Genomic DNA, 14,713 nt, shown 5'->3' with positions numbered 1-14,713 from the left:
ATGTTGAACATGTTGTCGTTCCCACAACAAGGTCGACCTGAACAACCCCCATTATATTGTTGGTTTTCCCTTCGTAGTTTGACAGGACCATGTTGTGTTGTCGCAGATCTTCGTCACCCTTTCCCATTTTCTTAAGCAGAGTATAGGGCATCAGATTGACTACAACACCTCCGTCGACGAAGACCTTGTTCACCGCCATCCCATCGACCTTTGCTTTGATGAACAACTGCTTCAGATGGTACATAATCCCTGGACTTGGCCTTTCAAACATAACTTTATGTTCTTCCACCACACCGCTATTCATGACATAGTAGCACAAAGGTTTTCCTCTATCTGTCTCGTTTGGCACAAAGTCTCCCTCTATTTCAGAGGCTTCGAACAACATGTTGTATTCAGCTGGAAACACCGACACAATGCCACAGTTTACGACAAAATCATCACCATAAATGTCATTGTTGTTTTCGTAATACATGTCTTCGTCGAATTCCTCATTAAACTGAGGGGAGTATTCAGGATCTCCTTCCTCTGGTTGTGGAGGATACTCAGGCTTTCCCTCCTTCGATTGACCCTCGCTTTGTGGCTGCCTCTCGACCTCTGACGAACATTCCACATTCTGAGTGGTTATTACTTCCTTCTTTCCCGCCGAGTCGAAAGTCGTGGCCACTGTCTGATTGGCCACCATATTTCCTGGTCCTACGACCTTTGGCATCTGTTCCTTCTGTCCAGCGGTTTCCGAAAGCTTCAACTGTGGAGTGGTAACGACTTTCCCAGATTTTTTGTTTCGCTGGTGGCGTCTCCACTATGTCCTAGTCATTGGATTATTTCCTTTGTAATTAGGAGGTATTGTGTATCCCATTTTCTTCTCTGGAGATGTTGTCTCTTTCTCCAACACCCTCTATTTTGGCTTTTTGCCCTCTTTCTGATTGACAGACTCTATCCACTTTTCCTGTGGAACATCAGTTGGAGGAATAAAAGTCTTTGGTCGGGAACATTGAATCTGTCTTCTATAATCTTCGTTATGTCGAGGTGCTCCATGCCTGTCGAACACGAATCGTGGGACAATAGGTTTCTCGTCTTTCACAGCCTTGTTGTCGGCTTCCAGTTTTTCGGTGGTTTTCTCGTCGAACACCACATTACACTTTGGGCATAGAAGAGATTTTGACCCATTTTGCTTACACTTCTCTTGGAATTCTGATAAGCTTTCTCCTGGCTAGGGATAGGCCGACTCGGACCTCCTTTCGGCCTTGTTTCCGAAACCTTCAGTAATTCGACCATCATTACTTCAAACAATTCAGCTAACGAGGTTGCTTTGAAAACCTCAATGAAACCATCAGTAGTCTCTACCATCATGAATTCGAGAGGCTTTGCGTACAAAGCTTTCTCCACCTTCAGAGGGTCATAATCCACCTTCATTTTTGGCCTTTCGCCAAACTGGAGTCTTCCTTCTTTCAGAGCTTTCTGCACCAAATTCCAGAAAAGAACACATTGGTGAGTTTTATGACCAATGAAATTATGAAATTTACAGAATCCTCTTTTTTCATTTTGTTCTAGGGGAGGATCTTTTAATGGACATAGATTTACCTTGGTGGCCATAGACTACTTCACCAAATGGGTTGAACCCGCATCTTATGCAAATGATATAGTCGCCCGTTTCTTAAAGAATAATATCATATGTCGGTACGGGGTTCCCAACAAAATCATCACCGATAATGGGTCCAACCTCAACAACAAGACCATGGAAGAATTATGTGCAACGTTCAAAATTGAACACCATAACTCGTCACCATATCGGCCCAAGATAAATGGGGTCGTCGAAGCTGTGAACAAAAAGATCAACAAAATATTCCAGAAGATGGTAGTCACGTATAAGGATTAGCATGAGATGCTACCTTTTGCATTGCACGGTTATCGCACATCAGTACGTACTTTAATAGGGGCAACCCCTTATTCCTTGGTATATGGCTTGGAAGCAGTCCTCCATATAGAAGTGGAGATCCCCTCGATGAGAGTCTTGATGGAGGCTAAGTTAGACGAGGCAAAATGGGTTAAAGCAAGGTTCAATGAGCTCAACCTTATTGAAGAGAAGCGCCTAAAAGCGTTATGTCACAGTCAACTCTATCAAAGGCGTCTTAAGAAGGCATTCGACAAGAAAGTCCGTCCTAGAGTATTTCAAGAGGGAGATTTGGTGTTGAAGAAAATCTAGGGGAAAATGGACACCAAATTATGAAGGTCCATTTGTGGTAGTCAGAGCCTTTTCCGGAGGCGCTCTAATCCTAGCAACTATGGACGGTGATGAATTTCCACTTCTCACAAATACTGATGCAGTCAAAAGTACTTTGCCTAAAAAAGTGGAATAATAAAAGTCGCTAGATCGAAAACCTTAAAAGGCGATTTAGACAAAAATGGCTATCCTGGTGGATCGAAAACCCAAAAGGGTGATCCAGTCAAAAATTAGGGATAAAAATAAAAATTCTGACCCGCTGAGTTGAAAACCCGAAAGGGCGGCTCAGGCAAAAATGGGTATCCTGGTGGATCGAAAACCCGAAATGGTGGTCCAGGAAAAAATTAGGGATTAATTCCAAGGCAAAGAACTGCACTTTCAGGCATTTATCGTACCCCTAGAGACGAAGAATCAATCTACCAGACTTTTTCAAAGGCAAGGTACTCAGACCATCAGAGACATAAGGATCATAGTAGTGTTAAAACTCAATGGGAATTCAACTTTTTTTTCCGCTTTGTATTTATACACAACAATTACCTCATTAAGGAATTGCATCTTTATGTATAATTACCAATTCAAGGGTCAAATCAATAGAAAGAGAAATTTTCTCATCAAAGTTGTGCCCAAACTATTTTGTATTTTATCTGTTTATTTGCAAAATACCTTTATTTTTTATAAACATCATTCTTAAAAATTTTGGAGAAAATAAAGCACGTATTTGAATGAAATGATAAAGTTACTTTTGAGATATTAAAAAGGGGAAACTCATACCCTCCAAGTTTGTTCTTATTACATAAAGGTGTAAGATCAGTCGCAAACACCTATGGTCATTCCAATTGCTAATCAGGTCAATGCCTCTTAGAGATGTGCTCATGTGTACCCGATCACTAGCAAGTCTCTAGTGCAATTCCAGAAAAAACATTAATAAATTGTGGTGTAGTGGAAGTATCGCGTATTGAAAAGTCTGAACCTTTAAATAGCTTGGAGCACCCCAAATATATTTCCAAATTACCCAAGGGGGCATCATAGTTTGTTTTCCTTTGGTCCCCCCAACAATAGGAAGTCCACACTGTTGGCATCATCATCAAAACAAAACCCCCTTCATCTTTAAGGAGAGAAAGCAATTTCAAAAAGGGCACACACAATTACCCGTTTGCCCGTTTGTATTCCCACATACATCATATGCATCATTTCATGCATTACCTTCCTGCCAAAACAGGAAAATTCATCAAGAAACAATCATATCAATCATTAGCATACATATGCATAGCCTTATACAATTCACATTCCTATATGCACATCTAAATATCCCTAGCAATTGCATATTTGCATATATCGCATGCATAATTTCATACACGGTGCTTTCATCCAAAGTGGAACATCATACAAATAGCATAACATAATTCAGGATCCGGGATCAATCATATGTATCCCAGACTTTCCTCACTTAATTCAATCGGATTCCTACCTTGCATCTGCTCACGGAAATATTTCATGGCAATTATTCTTCAAATTTTATGGTTAATAACGATATTCCCCACCAACTTCGCTATCATTGCTCCCCAAGCAGAGGTTACCCTAAAAAGAAATCTCTTATGGGTTTCTCCCCTGCAAACAGTTCTAGTAAATCTCCTCCAAATGGAGTCTTTTCTGAACTTTTTTCCCCAACAGATGATCTGTTTGAGATACTGCTTCATTATTTGAAGAATCTCATTTTATCTGTTCGAGATACTGCTTCATCAATATGAAGAGTCTCATTTGATTTTAGAGATACTGCTCTAGTATCCTTGAAGAGTCTTAGATTTAATTAAGGTATCATTCCTCCTGTTTGGAATATCTTAATTATATCATATAAGATGCTATTTCGTTGATACAGAGAATCTTATTTATCTATTTGAGGTACTGCTTCATTCATTTAAAGAATATCATTTATCCGTCTAAGATGCTATTTCATCAATATGAAGAGTCTCATTCATTTGCTTTTAGAGATACTGCTCTAATATCCTTGAAGAGTCTTGGATTCATTTAAGGTATCATTCCCCATGTTAAGATATCTTTAATTATATCATATAAGATACTGCTTCGTTGATACAGAGAATCTCATTTATCTGTTTGAGATACTGCTTCATTTATTTGAAGAATCTCATTTTATCTATTTGAGATACTGCTTCATCAATATGATGAGTCTCATTTGCTTTTAGGTACTGCTCTAGTATCCTCGAAGAGTCTTAGATTCAATTGAGATATAATGCCTCATGTTAGAATATCTTAATTATATCATATAAGATGCTACTTCGTTGATACAGAGAATCTCATTTATCTGTTTGAGATACTACTTCATTAATTTGAAGAGTCTCATTTGTGTTAGAGATAATGCTTCATTGATCCTTAGAGGATTTTGTGTGACCAGTTCAAGACAAAATTCTGTTAATTTTCAGAAAGTCTTAGATACAGTTGAGGTATCATTCCATTGTTGGAATATCTCGATCATGAAATCCAAGATACTGTTCTGACAATTTCTAGAGAGTCCTGATCGTTTCATTAGCATTATGATAAATTTACTTACTGTATTTCTCACTGCATTTTATTTTCGCATTCATTCTTTACATATCGGAGGACAAAATTTGGGTTTTTTCGTATTTAATTATCTTCCTCCATGAATGTACGAAGACTTTTGTCATTCATACCTTCTAGTTCAAGGTAATTAAATAGGGGCAACTGTCATACCCCAATTTTGTCCAGGAATTTTAAATTTTCCATTTAGCATTCATAACAAGAAAGCATATGGAACAAACTAGGGACTTAGTGATCCACCGGGAGGAAGAAACTATAGTTTTATTATTGTCACAGCATATGCTTAACCGATCATCATGACCCTGATTTCATCTCTTCGCATTGTTAGAGTGGTACCGGCCCATATCTAAGGTTTAAAATCCGTCAATATTCTCTAAATAAAGAGGTCCTTTCCTGATTCCTTAAAGGACTGTATGGGTGAGTACTATACTAGAGTTTGATAGTCATTATAGTGATTAATCGTGGGGTCGGACATTCGTTTAATCATGAAGGCACATCATCTTAGATTTATACCATTATTTGTGTCATTTCCAAACCATTTAAGAATATGCATTGCATAGGCCTGATTTTGTCTCTAAGCATGATTTAGTATACAAGTACAAGGCCAATTTTGTATAATTTCACGCATGGAATGTGATGAGTGGACACCAGTTGAAGGGAATACAAGTTTAAATCGAAACCACGAGCAAGTTTTATTACAGTATCATATCAAGAAATCCGTAAGAACTATCCATAAGCATGGTTTATTGCAAGCAAAAATTAATGATGTACTAAGTAATCCATAATCCTAATAAACATCACATTTGGTTTGGAGCATTTCTTACATTAAATTAGCATCTTTCTCGCCTAAGTTGAATGAAATACCACAAGTTAATGATAAACGACTTAAGGTTAAATTTATATTTTTCCATTTTTTAAACCATCATTTTTATGGGATGTAAGCGAAGGAGTCTCACCAAGATTAAAGATTAAATGTCCAATGTTTGCATATGATATTGTAAGAGAGAAACAAGCAAGTATTTATGGATTTTCTGTATAATGTCATTTGAGCATTACTACAAGCGATTAACCGGGATTTACGTCATTCAACCTCAAGTTTTGGTTTACAGATATGGTTGTTTCAAATTCATTACTACAAGATAAATTACATAACAATCATGTCAAAACTCAAACTTGCTCCCCTTTGCACCCAGTTCTACATCCATTTCAACAGACCATTACGCGCTCATTTCCTAACAGACGAAATACGACGAAACATGACGTGTAAAAAAAAAGAGATATCATAGATGACCCAAGGAAGGTCTAAGTGTAAAGAAGAATGCCTTATTTCAAAACTCTGAAACATGAAAGTCCAAACCGTCCAAAAGGTTTTGGCCGACTGCAACTTGTGACAAATAAACCAGAATAACAGAAACTAGTTGATATTAACATTGCTCTATGAATATAAGACACTAGAAGATAATTGAAGTCATAAAGAGGGACCGTGTATGGTTCTTTTCATCCCTTAATTATTACCATTTAACTTTTTAAATAAGACATAAGGTTTCGTTTAGACATCTAAAGGAAAAGGGAAGGGTAATACAAAATATCAAAATACACCATCGCAAAACCAAAATCATCCATAAGCCTTGGATTACCATCACTTTACTGAGAGTAACTGCAGTGAAAGCCTATTAGTGAGCACCATACCTAGATTAAAAAAACCTGCATCAGTAAAATCATTATGGGACCACACGTTCTAAACACAATTTCAGATTATAGTACAGACAAAATTGATACCCATCACACATTTGGTCCCCACAAAATCGAAAGAAAGATTCGCTCTAACAAATTGGAAATCCTTCCAAATTCTGACAGTAATGCTCACACGTTTCAGAGGATTTTCCTTTGAAGAATTATCCTCAAATTTGTGTGTGAACACTTGATTTCCCTCCTATAAAAGGACACGTCCAATCATTGAATAAACCGAGGAGGATACCCTACCGTTACCCTACTGAAATCTCATACCAACTTGTACCTAAAGCTCAAAATACTAAGGGGGACTCGGAGTTTATCATCAAAACTCTGAGTAAACCGAGCTAAGCCCTAGCAATCAAATCAAGCGCAGAAGTAAGAGGAAGGAGAGACCGAAAACTAAGCAAAAAAGGAGAAGAGCTCACACACAGAATTGAAAAGACACTTACTTGAGGTAAAATTCGTCGGAGTATCGTCGGAGTCGCAAAACTCCGGCGTCATCCTTCACCCCTTTATTCAACCTTTCCAAGGCATTACAGCTCCATGTAGTCGCCGATTGCATGTGTGATTTGATGATTCGTTACTTATTCATGATTGTTTGAGTTAAGTCTGGACTATTGTAGATTTGTAAGAAGCTTTGCTATTTTTGGTTTGAGTTGGTTATGTTTTTTGTTTTGTTGTGGGTTTTGTTTCTTTTTGTTGAAATAGGAAATCGGTTTGCTCGGATCTACTGAGATTTTGATGATGAACACCATGAGGTATTCATCTTTGGTTCTGGAATTTTAGGTGGTTCGTTTTTTTTGTTTAAATTGGGCTTTGGTTTTGTTTTGTTGGAAGAAGATGAATGGATTTCAGTTTGCAGGAGAAAGTTTTGTTCGGTTGAGGTGTGTAGGTAGGGAGAGAGGGAGTGAACGAATGAGGTGAGGTTATCTTTTTTCACTGTGTTTGTTTTTATGCTTTTATTCTAAGTCGTACCAAGTGGTGAGATGGGGATACGTGTAGGAAACTAATGATGCATGTTGTTTTCTTTTATTGCATCGCTTTTCTCGAAATCATTTATGGTAGTGGTTGGAATATGGACCGTTAATGGTGAATTATCCATTTTTGTTTCGTTCCCCCACGCGTCTGGTTGGTTGGTGCAAAGGATTTGTTTGACTCCCTTCTATATTTGGGCCAAATCCGGGTTTGGGTCTTCCTGGAGGGCCAACCCGGTGCATTTTCCCCTTTTGGGTTGTATCCACGGTAGCATTTGGGTTGGATCTAGTTTAGATCCTTTAACTTCTTTTCTTTTCTTTTCTTTAGTCATTTTCTTGTTTTATTTGTTTATAGAATTAAACTAATTAATTAAATTTCTGATAATTATGAAATTCTAATTAGGTTAGTTAAGGAATTAATTTTGTTTTTATTCAATCAACATGATAAAAAAATGTTAAATTTAATTTATTAGTTAAAATAGAGTTAATTATTTTTACCCTAGATAATTGTTCTCATTAGGGTTATTCCTCTACAATATCATGCCCATTTTTCTTATTCATTTAAATAATATGCTTCGGTCATGAGATATGCTCGCTTGTATTCGTCTAAAAAATTCAATGTTGACGTTTGTGAAAACTCTAACCTTAAGGTAAACCTATCAAAATGTTCAAATACGAAATCCTTGGCCCAACACCAAGTGATCTTTCTCAAATCCGATTAAAACCTTGCCAAATTCAAATCCAAATCATTTTTTATTAATGTACTTCTTATAAACTTTTAATTCTAAATTTTAGATGAAAAGGGGTATAGTAAGCGTCCGCTTCACTATCTCTCGAGTCTTCCAATAATTGGCGTTCGCCATATTGCTCGAATTCTCGTCGTCTAATTAAAACCCTAAACTAAAAATTCAAATCACTTTCCCTAAATTAAGTAAAATTTCTAAAGACTTTTTTATAATTTAAATTTTAGATGAAAAGGGGTATTGTAAGCGTCCGATTCACTATCTCTCGAGTCTTCGAATAATTGGCGTTCTCCATATTGCTCGAATTCTCATCGTCTAATTAAGACATTAATCGTACAAAATTCAAATCATTATCTCTAAATCAATATGAACTCCTAAAGACTCTCTTTTATAATTTAAACTTGGAATGAAAAGGAGTATAAGAAGCGTCCGCTTCACTATCTCTCAAATATTCGAACGATTGGCGCTCGCCATATTGCTCAAAATTTCGTCGGCCAATTGAAATACACTAAATGAACTTGGATAAAGGAATGGGGGGTGCACACCTCATCATTCCTTGAATAAGCAAGTGGGAGGCGCACGCCTCAATACCGTGCATATTCGATTTCCGCAAACAAACTTTTAACAATAATTTAAATGAAAAAAGGGAATAAAAGGCATTCGCCTTATTAATCCTCGAAAGATTGAATAATTGGTGTGCACCATATTGCTCAATTTTTTGTCGTTCTTCTGAAACATACCAAACACTAAACTTAATTCCTCGCCCTTGTGCGACCAATAACTTAATTCTTTTCAAAAAGAACATTGTTTAATCCTTTTTGACGCACACAAGAAACTAGTGCTTAAGCCACCGCCGAGAGTAGACAAGCCAACATTTAGCCTTTAGAACGTGATCTAAACAGACGTTCATTAAAAGACACCAATGAACCGTAGTTCCCCGAACTACGAATGCTCTGATTTCCTTATTGCACCATAAGGATACGTAGGCACGAGATTACAAGATCTTGACGAGCACACTAATAAAAAAACCTCTATCTTCCCCCTTCTGAGGTTTCAATCTATCTCTTTTCAATATTTTTATCACTCGAAGAAAACAAACAACATTCAACTAACATTCAAATTGCAAATTAAACTAAAAGTTTTCCGTTGAGTACAACGAACGTGAAGGGTGCTAATACCTTCCCATTGCGTAATCGACTCCTGAACCCGAATATGGTTGCGACGACCATTATTCTATTTTCTAAAGGTTTTATCGATATTTTCCTATTCCTTCATTGGGATAAATAAAGTTTGGTGGCGACTCTATTCGAACTAATTTTTTCCGCGACCATCGCGAGGAATCGTATTTTTCGAGAAGCGACAAATGGCGACTCTGCTGGGGAATTTTAGCTCCAAGCTAGAGAGAGTCAATCCTAACTTAGTTTGATTTCTGATGAATGTTAAATTACTGTTTTTCTTCATTATTTGCTTTTGTATATCTTGATGTATTGTTTATGCTATGTGACTTATTCTGCTATTATATTGGGTGATCTATGGTGTTTGACACACGTTGTGAGATAAGCTCTGTACCTGAGCTTTGAGAAGAACTTAGAACCCGGAGTTGTGTAGTATCAAACCGATGGGTATACACCTTGTTGGGACAATACAAATACTCCACCTAGAGTAGATATGTTCGGAATTTCCATCACAGTATGGCTAGCCCATTATTGCGAGGGAACTTTGAACATGATCCGTGACTCTAGGAACCCCGCCTTAAACTGAAGTCCGTCTTCATGATTAACGATTGTGTAGAATTGAACCGAAGGGTCTACACCCTGTTCAAACAATACGAAGATCCCACTTAGAGTAGATTGATTCAAAACTTCCATCTTGATGTGGCTAGTCCATTATTACGATGGAATACTGAACATAATCCATGACTCTAAGTTTTTGTCTTGACAACGGACGACCTTAGGAGCTATCCTTTGTGTGTGGGGTAAAGGACATAGAACCACCATTTAGGGTGTACCATGTGATATATATGAAACATGGAGCCCTGTCATTGCATAAAACTCATATTGCATTCATTATGAGCATAACAAGATCATTTACACATTTTCTATTTTCAGGGAATTTCAAAATTTTCAGTTGATTAAGCATTCAAGAATAGATGGAGCCAGAAAAGAGAAAAACATTCCAAATCAAAGCCAAAGTACCATGTGTGAAAGAGTTCATTGCATTCAGAGACGGGTTGACTAATATCCGTCGAGACGTGTTCCTGCTCAAATATGGGAAGATTCTACACTTGTTATATGTACCAGTACAAAAGGATGTTATTACCGCACTAGCCCGGTTTTATGATCTACCACTCAGAAGTTTCCTCTTTAGAGATTCCCAGTTGGCTCCAACTTTGGAGGAATTCAGAAAAATATTGGACTCTCCTAAATAGAAGAAAGGACCTTCTAGGGGACTGGGTCAAATCTAAAAACCCAAGGAGCTGGCAGAAGTATTGGATATTCCAATTGAAGATCTAACCCCTAACATCAAAATTTGGGGAAAGGTACAAGGAATTCCTCAAGAATACTTGGATAAGACTGCTCAAATCTTCGGCAAAGCCCAGAAGTGGGAAGCCTATGACACTATTATGGCATTAATCATTTTTGGATTGGTGTTATTTCCTAATGTGGAGAAGTTGGTGGATGTAGCATCTATTAGTGTGTTTTGGGCCGTTAAGGTTAAGAACGAAGATCCGGTGCCCGCACTTCTGGCAGATGTTTATCACACCTTACACTTACGCTTCGAAAAGAATGGGGGATTGATGTTATGTTGCATACCGCTCCTTTACCATTGGTTTGTCTCTCATGTGTTCAAAGATGCTGATACGGTTGAGAGGATGGATTGATATGAGTGGTCTCAAAAGCTGGTAAGACTCACAGAAAATGCCATTATTTGGTACCCTCATGGTTTGAACGTGAGAGATGCAATTACTAGTTGTGGAGACTTTTCGAATGTACCATTAATAGGGTCAAAGGGTTGCATTAACTATAATATTGTCCTAACAGTGAGGCAATTGGGTTATCCTATCACATACAAGCCATATGACTAGTTGTTAGAAGGTTTTGTGTTTCATGATATGGAAGACCCCGTTATGTTGAGAAGGGTTGTCCGAGCCTGGGAAAAGTTCGTTTCAAGGGACAAGACAAAGGAAAGGGCGTTATAGGAGATAGAGAACCCTATTATCAGTAGGTCACAAAGAGAAGTCAAAAGGTCAAGCTTCCATTCATCCTTGATCCTCCTACTAAACCTCCACCACCAGAACCTATCCCTGTCTCCACTAAGGAGGTGGAAGCATTGAAAGCTACTATAGCAAGACTCGGGAGAGAAAATGAAGAGTTGCAGATCAGCCTCCAGCAAGTTTCAAATGAAAGAAATAATATGAAGTGGGAACTAGAATAGAAAAAGGCTCAGCTAGAGGAAACTGAGGAAAAGGTCGATAAAGAAGAGCACAAGAGAAAGAAGGTGAAAGTGGGCACAGAACAAGTTGACCTCTACTTAGAAACTATCAAAGAACAATTGAAACAAGTTGAGAAAGAATGCCAAAAGAATAAGCGATGGTGGTTACGAGAAACAGAAGAAAAGAAAGAAGTTAGAGAGGAATTAGAGGCTAAGATACATGATCTCACTATCTCTCTTCATAACGCTGAAACCCACGCGGAGCACGAGCGTCGACTCAAGGAAAGAGCCCTTGAAGCTTTTCGGGTCGCACCTGGGATTTAGGTTGAGAAATGTCAAGAAGCAAAGGATGCCAGAGAATACGCTCAACATTGGAAAGACAGACTTGAAGCCTTCCATCAAGATAGTGTAATATGGTTAAAAGAGAGAGAGCAGGTTATCGAGGACTACGATACATTCAGAAAAACTATCAACTTCTTGCAAAAGGACAAAAATGGGTACCGTGTAAAGCTCAATGATTTGGTGGAATTCTATAATTGGATGGCCTGGGATATGCCTTGGAGATTGAGGGAGGCAGTGGAAGGACTGGACCAAGATGGCACACATCCCGATGTGGTCGGTTTTGTTATGATGTGTGAGGGAATGGTGAAGAAGTTCAAGTTTGAGTTGGAAGAACTTATAACCCAAAAATCTGTTGTGTGATTTTTCCATTTTTCTTGTACTCAGTTTATGCTTTCGCAAGAGTTTAGTATTTGAGTTGTATTGGTTCGGGCGGTTATGCCTTTGTATTCCGTACTTTGACAAATTGAATGAATGAGGATGATCCTCACTTTTTGTTTCTTCGAATGCTTAATAAAACTACAACCATTATGAATAATTCCCTAGAAATAAAAAGGAAAAACATCTTTCTCATTTGCATGCATCTACCCCCATCACACATTTCATTTCATAAAACTTACACAACCTTTTTACCCTCTATCCAGTAACGCTGACTAATCAACACCGATACGAGACGCGAAATAACTACAGGATGACGTTGGAGCAAGTTGAGGCTAATCAGGCCACTATGAGGACAGACATCACCGTTATCCAAGAGAAGATGGATCAATTACTAGAGACGATGCTAGCAATTGCCCAAAGAGAAAGGGTTATGGAAGCAGAAACTGGAATGAGGAAAAATGACAGTCATATTGGCACATCAGGACTGGTCAATCAGGATGAGAGCTTCACTCACGCGAAGAAGATCTTTGTTCACATACCAGTAGGGAACAAAGGGGATGGAGATCATGTGGAGCCTTCTAATGCATCCGCTCAACATGGGTCTAAAATGGGAGGAGATGATCCATACGACGCTTTTTATGTACCAGATCCACCAAAGCCTAAGGTTCTTCCAGATCCCACTGCAGAAAGGCTTCACGCCTTAGAGAAGAAGATCAAGGCTATAGAGGGGAATAACATATTTGGTTCCGCTGCCATGAATGTGTGATTGGTGTCAAATTTGGTCATCCCGACTAAATTTAAAACTCCTGATTTTGAGAAATACAAAGGCTAGACTTGTCCGAGAAGTCATTTGGTGATGTATTTGAGAAAAATGGTTGCCCATACTGAGAACGACAAGCTGCTCATACACTGTTTTAGGATAGTTTAAGTGGGACATCCTTAAGGCGGTACATGAGTCTGGTGCAAGGGCGAATCCAAAGTTAGGAGGACTTGGCTGATGCTTTCCTTCGTCAATACAAATACAATCTGGATATGGCACCCAATCGTATGCAGCTACAAGGGATGGTCATGAACGAGAAGGAATCATTTAAAGAATACGCCCAATGATAGAGAGAGTTGGTTGCTCAAGTTGAACCTCCATTGTCAGAGAAGGAAATGACCAGAATATTCGTGGATACGCTCAAGGACCCTTTCTTTGATAGATTGGTGAACAATGTAGCGTCAAATTTTGCTCACTTAGTGACGATTGGAGACCGCATAGAAAAAGGTTTAAGGGATGGAAAAATCCAAGGAGCTGCTGTAACCCCCAATGCACCGAAAAAGTATTTTGGAGGTTTCCAAAAGAAAAAAGAAGGTGATACTAACGCTATATCAAGGGGTTATAAGGGTAAGCAACAAACCTCATACGACCATGTCACCGCTGTGGTACCTATACCATACCAGGAACCAACACAACAACAACACGTTTATCAGTAACAACCTCCACAACAACGGCAACAATAGAATGCCGTTCCACAATGACAGTTCAAGCCAAGGCCACCACGAAGGCAACTTGACCCTTGACCTGTGCCTTATTGCCATATATTTCCATACCTGCAAAAGGAGGGACTGTTGACCTTGAGAGAGTTAAAGTCAGCCACTTTCCCATACCCTCTCGGGTATGATGCTAACGCCCACTGTGAGTTTCATGTGGGAGCACTTGGCCATACTCTAGAAAATTGCTATGCTTTCCAGAACCATGTGCAAGATTTGAATGAGGCTAAGGATATCACCTTCACCCCGAGACGCCCAAATGTAAACACCAATCCCATGCCGACACATGGAGGTGCGTCAGTCAGTGCCATTGAAGAGATTGATAAGGGTGAGCTAATCAAGAAAGTGGAAGAAATACAAACTCCTATAGTCGTGATAGGTACACAATTATTGAAGATTGGTCAGATCCCAATAGACCTAGTTGGTAAAGAAAAGGTTGAAGATTTGAAGAGTTTTATCCAGCAAATGTTGGATCAAGGTGAATAGGCACGAAGGAAAAAGAAATAGTCGTGATTGATATTCCGTACGACGCAGTCAACATGGAAATCCCCATCACTTTGTTGGTGATAGAATTTCTGGCACCTTTCAAATACAAAGATGAAAAAGCAGTACCATGGATATATCAGCCCAGAGCTTTTAAGCAGGGGCAGGAAGACCAACCTTTGGTCATCAATGAGCCAAATGTTACATTGATTGTGGGACCAGCCGGGATGACACGTAGTGGCCGCGTATTTGCGCCAAGAACCGTTGATACGTCCGCCAAAGCTAAAGGGAAGGAAGTT

The 14,713-nt window shown here is 38.7% G+C and overlaps 1 long non-coding RNA gene across 1 annotated transcript; it reads right to left on the bottom strand.

The window, feature by feature from the left end:
- Positions 1–5,910: 5,910 nt before the first annotated feature.
- LOC127128188 (uncharacterized) lies at positions 5,911–7,585 on the bottom strand. The gene is made up of 2 exons (XR_007805755.1): positions 6,979–7,585; positions 5,911–6,484 (listed from the first exon to the last, which is right to left on the bottom strand). It is a non-coding gene; the product is annotated as an uncharacterized LOC127128188 (long non-coding RNA).
- Between the last annotated feature and the right edge of the window lie 7,128 nt (positions 7,586–14,713).

This window comes from Lathyrus oleraceus, chromosome 1, assembly GCF_024323335.1.
Source record: "Lathyrus oleraceus cultivar Zhongwan6 chromosome 1, CAAS_Psat_ZW6_1.0, whole genome shotgun sequence".
NCBI classification, from domain to species: domain Eukaryota; kingdom Viridiplantae; phylum Streptophyta; class Magnoliopsida; order Fabales; family Fabaceae; genus Lathyrus; species Lathyrus oleraceus.
The sequence above is the reverse complement of the archived record's forward strand: the minus strand, read 5'-3'. Positions and strand labels throughout refer to the sequence as shown.